Source organism: Chrysochloris asiatica, unplaced genomic scaffold, assembly GCF_000296735.1.
Source record: "Chrysochloris asiatica unplaced genomic scaffold, ChrAsi1.0 scaffold00025, whole genome shotgun sequence".
Classification (NCBI taxonomy): Eukaryota; Metazoa; Chordata; class Mammalia; order Afrosoricida; family Chrysochloridae; genus Chrysochloris; species Chrysochloris asiatica.
The window spans coordinates 23,636,757-23,643,689 of NW_006408543.1; positions in this window are offsets into that span (position 1 = coordinate 23,636,757).

The following is a 6,933-nucleotide window of genomic DNA, read 5'->3' on the forward strand; positions in this document are numbered from 1 at the left end:
AGTAGATATGAGTCAGAACCGACTCCATGGCACATAACAACAAAAACTGTTACAGCAGTTTTAGATTCGAGAGTGTTACAACAGCTTTAGGCCCATGAGTATCACAGCAGCTACTAGGCCAGAGAGTGTTGCAGCAGCTCTGGGTCCAAGGGTGTCGTGGCAGCTCTTGATCTGTTGTTGAAGAAACCGAGGCCATTTGGAGAGGTGAAGTGGAGTTTCAGACTTTATTATGCCTGCTGGCTCAGAGGAGCTGATGTCTCCAAATTCTGAGCGCCAAATGAAGGGCAACATGGGGTTATATGGGCTCAGAGTCAGGGAGGGGCTAGGGTGAGGACAGGAAGGAAACCAGGGGGATTGGTCCTGTTCAGTGACCTGATTAACATTCTAGCTTTTCTCCTGGGCAGGGGGATTGGTCCCATTCAATAACCTGATTAGCATTCTAGCTTGTCTCAGGGAAGAGGCAGTTAATGTTTTACCTTTCCTGTTCATTCCCCACTTTTGAGACTCCTATTATTTGGTTAACCATCTGGTGGTTCCTGTAGAAGTTGCTGGTACTTAACATAGAGTAATTGTGAGGTTCCTTTCGACTGATTATTGTTTCTATGGTAGTCTGTCTGGCCCTGGTTGCTAGTGGGAAAATGCGTGGAATGATTAGGAAAATCCCAAATAAGAACAATTTCACCTTTAAGGGTCTTGAACACTCCAAAAGCAGAGAACCACCCTTCCCATAGGTTCTGGGGGCTCTACCCATTCCAGATTGCACAGGGACATGGGAAACTCTCTGCATCTTATTAATGAGAGCTTCGATTGCCTGATCCTGATCATCTGTTTGTATACAGCAGTTGGTGAAATTAAACTTCCCACATACTCCTCCCTCTGTGGCTAATAAATAGTCCAGGGCTAATCTATTTTGATAGATGGCATTTCGCATTTGTGTTTGTTGATGCGTGAGGAGGGTCAGGGCAGTTCCAGTTTCATTGGTAATGATTTCAAAGACTGCTTGTAACTGAATGATTCGGTTCAGCATATATATGGGGGTACAGTATCCCCAAGATCCATCTTCTGCCCAAGTGGCAGGTCCATAGTATTGAATTATTCATTTTGGGGCCACTCATTATCTTTCTAGTCTCCTATTTGTAACTCCCTTTTGGTTCATCATAAGGGTTGGGAGGCTGTATAACTGAGTAACTCTCCTGTCCTAAGGGGCATAAGAAAGAATGATGGCTTTATCATTCCAATTATACAACTTCCCTCCCAGTCATTGGGGAGGCGGGTATAAGCCTTATTTCCACAAATTCAGTACAGCTCGTCTGGGGCCTCCCAATTTTGAATCTTTTCTGGGGCGTGCCATGCTACAGTTAAAGTTGGAAATCTGACCAGTGGATTTTGTTCTGTTAGGTTTCCCCACCATGAGCTTTTGTTAGAAGGGGCATTATGACATTGCTGGTCCATGCTTGTTAGTTCCCCAACAGGGTGCATGTAGTTTCCTCCTTCTCTGGCTAAACAGTACTGTCCTATGATTGTTGTTGTTGTTGTTAAGTGCCGTCAAGTCGGTTCCGACTGTCCTATGATAGCATGGTTTAAAATCCAATGACTCCTAGAGGAGGATTGTATAGTAGTGATATTAGGCAGGGTTTCAGAGGAGACTAGGTCCCTGGCTTCCCATGGCCACTGATCTCCCATAGAAGTACCCACACACATATAGCAAGAGGTGACATTTAAGGAATTTGCTACTCCCTCCACTAGTCTGAGGAACAAGTTCCTTGTGGGCTGGGGTGGAGGGGTCAAGGACTTGGTCATCTCTTCATAGAAAGATTGGTAGGCCTGGAAGGCTTGAGGAGGAATCCTCTGTACCCATCCTCAGATAGTGATGGGGATATAAGGACTCAGTCCAATTCCATCAATGCCTAATGATAATATTTCCCCAGTTCCCCAGTGGGAGTTCAAGGGGTAAGCAATGACCAGTTCTACCAGATTACACTTATGGGCTGTACAGTTTGATGGGGTTGTTCCCCTTTTTAAATACACCCCTTTTTTCTGAGGGCTGTTTTTATCCCAGGTGGCCCACAGTACACATGACCAGTAGGCACACCTGGACTCACAGGTAAATCCTACTGAGCATGTATATTTTTCTGCTACTGTGTAACTCTGTTCCCATTTGAGAGACCCGCAAGTTTTCCCTTCCCTTAGTTCCCAGCTATGGCTCATGGCCGCACAGGCATCAAATTTTAACATGACCTGTGTGGGGTTTCCTTTTACCTTGGTTTGGGCTATTTTTGGGTCCTTGGCTCCCAGTTCACAAGCTACTTCTTTTCTTACTTCAAATGTTGTAGAGGTGGGGGGATCTACCGGGTTATAGCAGATATAGGGTAACTTATTTCCTGGGTTATATACCAAATATTGGGTCTCATTAAAATTACAGGTCTCTTTGTGTGTTCCTTGGTACTCATAATAATTGTAAAATAACAGGGTGGTGGTCACTTTTTGACCCTCCTTGCTGATATGTATATACAGTTCACAATTTACTGCCCCAACCTTTCCAATACCCCATAGTCCAGTAATAAGGAACCTCATGACGATGCTCCTCAGGCTTAGGCTGTGTGTGGCTGCAGCAGAACATGTTGTCTGTGTTTTCACTTGTTCAGGCCTGATGGAAGACTGAAAGGAAATATAGAGGGAGTGTAGGCCTATTAAAGACACTGGAGGGAGACAAGGCACCCTATGATTACTGTGTAGATGCAAGCTAGTAAGACTCTCTGTGGGTTACTGCAATTATCTGGGAGCGGTGATGGCCAACTGACTGCAAGGATCAGGGATATGGGGGCTAGAAAACTAACTATACATCCAGGTTTTATATAGTTATCTAGCCCACATATTAGGACATTAGGCCGGGTATTGAAGACTTTATCCTCAAGCTTGAGCTGTGCGTAGATTGGTCAGCTTCCAAGTGTGACCAGAGCAGGGTAGTTGTCCAGCCGATCTGGCCCGTTCCAGGTGGGTGCTGGGTCAGGCTTTCTCACCGGATTTGTACTCAAAGTGGGTGCACAGGATCAGGATGGATGGTCCAACAGGATGGGTCTGGAGAATGGGCTCTCGTGACTCAGGTATGATGGACCCACGGAGTAGCACCTGTGACTTGAACAGCAATACGAGTAACAAGCACAACAATGTGAGGGCCAATCCAAGTAGGTTGGAGGGGAACATTTTTCCAGTCCTTAATCCAGACTCAGTCTCCAGGCTGAGAGGGGTGTGCGGGGTTACCCATGGGGATAGGGGCTCTTTCCAAGACAGTATGGGTAATCTGAGACAAAACCTTCCCTGGAAGTTGCAGCTCTTGTACTATGCAGTTATTCCCTAGTTGCCTGATAACCCCTCTAAAATGCTTGATGATCAGGGCTGGCCTTCCAAACATGACTTCAAAGGAAAAGAAACCTGAGGTCCCGGGGGTGCACTGCATTCTGAGGAGGGATAGAATACTTTTAGGGTTCGATTCACACATTCTACTTTTCCTGAACTCTGTGGTCTGTAGGCAGTGTGGAGGTCCCATTTAATTTTGGGTATATTAGAGAGTTTCTGGATAATTTCAGCCACAACAGTGGGTCTGTTACCGTTATCAATGGACAATGGTGTAAGGGTGGCCTATCATAAGCTTTCCTCTTGCGGGGTGGGCCAGGTCTGGTTTTCCCAGGGCAGTGGCAAGGAATGAGGCTTTCTGTTTCACCTTCTTCTCTGCCTCCCATTGGGCCTCCTGGACCCAAGTTGCGAAGACCTTTGTAGCGACCTCTGGTAGCTGGGTAGCATTTATGCTGGCAAAACCGTCAAGTTTCTGGAACTTTTGGCGGATGTCTGGAGTGGACTGGGCCACAAAGGCTACACTGACCATCCGTTGATTGTCAGGAGTCTCTGAATCAAGTGGTGTGAAAACCCAGAATGCCTCATAAAAGTCCCCTGGTGCTTCATTTGACTTTTGAAGGATGGTGGTCATTTTTGACAGGTTGGTTGGTTTCCAAGCACCATTTCGGACTCCCTGAAGGATGGTCCCTCTATATGTTTCAAGGGAGAGCCATCCCTCCAGGTTGTGGAAGTCCCAGTTTGGCTTTTTGTCAGGGACCCTTGCTTTTGCCCATTTCTCTGAGTCTTGTTCTCCCAGGGCTAAGCCCTGGATGTATTTCCAGGCTTCCAACAAGATCCTTCACCTCTCCTCAGTGTTAAACAGTGTGAGGAGGAGTTGGAAACTGTCATCCCAAGTGGGCATGTGGCTCTGGAAGATGGATTCTATGAGGTTGATGAGACCTGTGGCTTTTCTGAATAGGATGGAGTATGGTGTTTCTAGTTCAACCGGTCCGTGGTGCTGAAGGATTGGTAGTATGAGGTACTTCAGCCAGTTGAACAGTACTGCCTTCAAGGGTTGTAAGTGGAAGCCAGGCTTCACAAACTGGCAGCTGGACGACAGGTGACTGGGCGGATTGGAGGCATTTTGTTAGTGGAGTATCTGATGCAACATCCTCGGGGGAGGGGAAGAGTGAGGCTGGAAGTGGTGGATAAAGCAGTGGGCTGGAGAGAAGATGGAGCAGAGGATCCAGGAGTGGGCTGACAGACTGTGATGGTGAAGTGTGTTCTGGGGAACTTGGAGGAGATGGATCAGATGGTAGAGGGGTTTCCAGGAGAGGGAGTGCTGGTGCTGTGGGCATCTCCGTGGTATAGGGTAGGTTTCAAGGGGTCTTCTGAGGGACCTCGATGTATCTGCTTCTTCAAGGTCTTAACACAGGGGCTGAAATCCTGGGCCACTAAAGCCTGACTCTGTCCCTGCCTGTGAACGAATAATTGGACCCATTGTGACTGGGTTTGCGCAATTTCTAGCCAAGAGTCAATATATGGGAATTGGTCAGGGTGACCCGACTTCCCTGTAACAACTTTCCAAACTGACTGAATGGTGGCCACTACAAGGGTTCCCTCGGCCAGCCAGCTAACATTAAACGTGGGCCATTCCACCTTACACAGGGTCCTAAGCCTAGAGGGCTTAAACTTCACACCATAGTCCCCACTAAATCCCTTTTTAAAATTCATTGACATACATTCTAAGGCTGTTGGCTTACTATGAGAATTTCCCATTGTACCTAAGTGTATGTAGTGCCCTTGATTGGTGTCACAACAGACAAGGGTGGGGGTGTGTCCACTTAGTTGCCCACCTGGCTGTGTCCCTCTCGGGAACTTAAACATGTCTAAGGTAAGGTTCACCAGTATAAACCCTGGGCAGGTCACCTTCTCTCGGAGGGTGAGTAACCATAATGCCTTATGACATTGTCATGGAACAGCAGGTTAGAGCACTCTCAGATTCCTTAGCCGGAGCCATGGAACCATATAGACAGGGCATGCCAAGCCACGCTTCGGTTACATGCACACTCACATTCAACCAGTCACACAAAGTTTATGACAGTTCCACCCCCACCCCCTTGTGGAGTCCCTGACTGAGGCCTCTAGGTGAGGCTTTGGAAGGTGATCAGTTTTCCCTTCAGTCCATAGGGACAGGTCTGACTGGGTTTAACCTGGGCCCCAGGGCCTTACCTGTTCCAGAAGTCCTTGCTGTTTGGGTCTCTGGTTCACCTCTCTTTTGGAGTCCCATCAGGAGAGGTAGGTGTGGAGGTAGCTGCCCCCACTCAGAAGAGGAGGGACCGTCAAATGTGGTAGTGGCACATCATCTCATCCACCAAGGTGAACTTACCACCAGCCACTCCCAGACTCTGAGCCGGTGGTTCAAGGGGCCAGTGCAGTCAGTTTCCAGATCAGGGAACCAAATGTTACAGCATTTTTAGATTCGAGAGTGTTACAACAGCTTTAGGCCCGTGAGTATCATGACAGTTCTAGGCCAGAGAGTGTCGCAGCAGCTCTGGGTCCAAAAGTGTCACGGCAGCTCTTGATCCATCATTGAAGAAACCGAGGGCACTCCAAGAGGTAAAGTGGAGTTTCAGACTTTATTAAGCCAGCTGGCTCAGAGGAACTGATGTCTCCAAATTCTGAGCGCCAAATGAAGGGCAACACGGGTTTATATGGGCGCAGAGTTGGGGAGGGGATTAGGGTAAGGACAGGAGGGAAGCCAGGGGGTTGGTCCCATCAGGTGACCTGATTAACATTCTAGCTTTTCTCCTGGGTGGGAAGATTGGTCCCATTCAGTAACCTGATTAGCATTCTAGCTTGTCTCTGGGAACAGGTAGTTAATGTTTTACCTTTGCCGTTCACAACAACTATTAATAATGGGAGACCTGAGGTGGCACTGTAGGTTAGTTAATAAGTTGGAATGCAAGGTCAGTTTGAACTGCAAGGTCAGTGGTTCAAGCTCACCTGCTGCTATATAGGGTCGCTGTGAGTCAGAACCAACTCAATGGCACTTAACAACAACAATGGCTAAAGGTTGTTTGTTGGCTGCCTAAATATCTTCTTTGATGAAGCATCTTTTCATGTCCTTTGCCCATTTTTTAAGTAAGTTGTCTTTTTATTATAGAATTGTAGTTTTCTGTAAGTTTTAGATACTAGATCCTTGTGTAATATGTTGTTGTAAAATTATTTTTTCCCATCTGTGGGCTCTTTTTACTCTTTGTTGAACTATTTTATGCACATAAGTATCTTAATTTTTAGGAGGTTTCAGTTATTACTTTTTTAAATTTTTTATTGTGAGGTTTACATGGGAGAACATCAGCTTTACACTCATGCTGTCATATTTCATTTCATTGCAATGATTACAGTCATCTCCATGCATCATCATATATCTCCAAAGGGTATACCACACAGGCCTATCCCCACCCTCCTACCCTGCCAGCACACAGCCCTTCTCCCACCCTGAGTCCAGTGTCCCAGCTACTTCATCTGTCGCATCATCTTCTCTGTCTCCATCTTGGCATCACTGCCTCTTTGGTTAGGGTCCCGCTCTCAATTCTT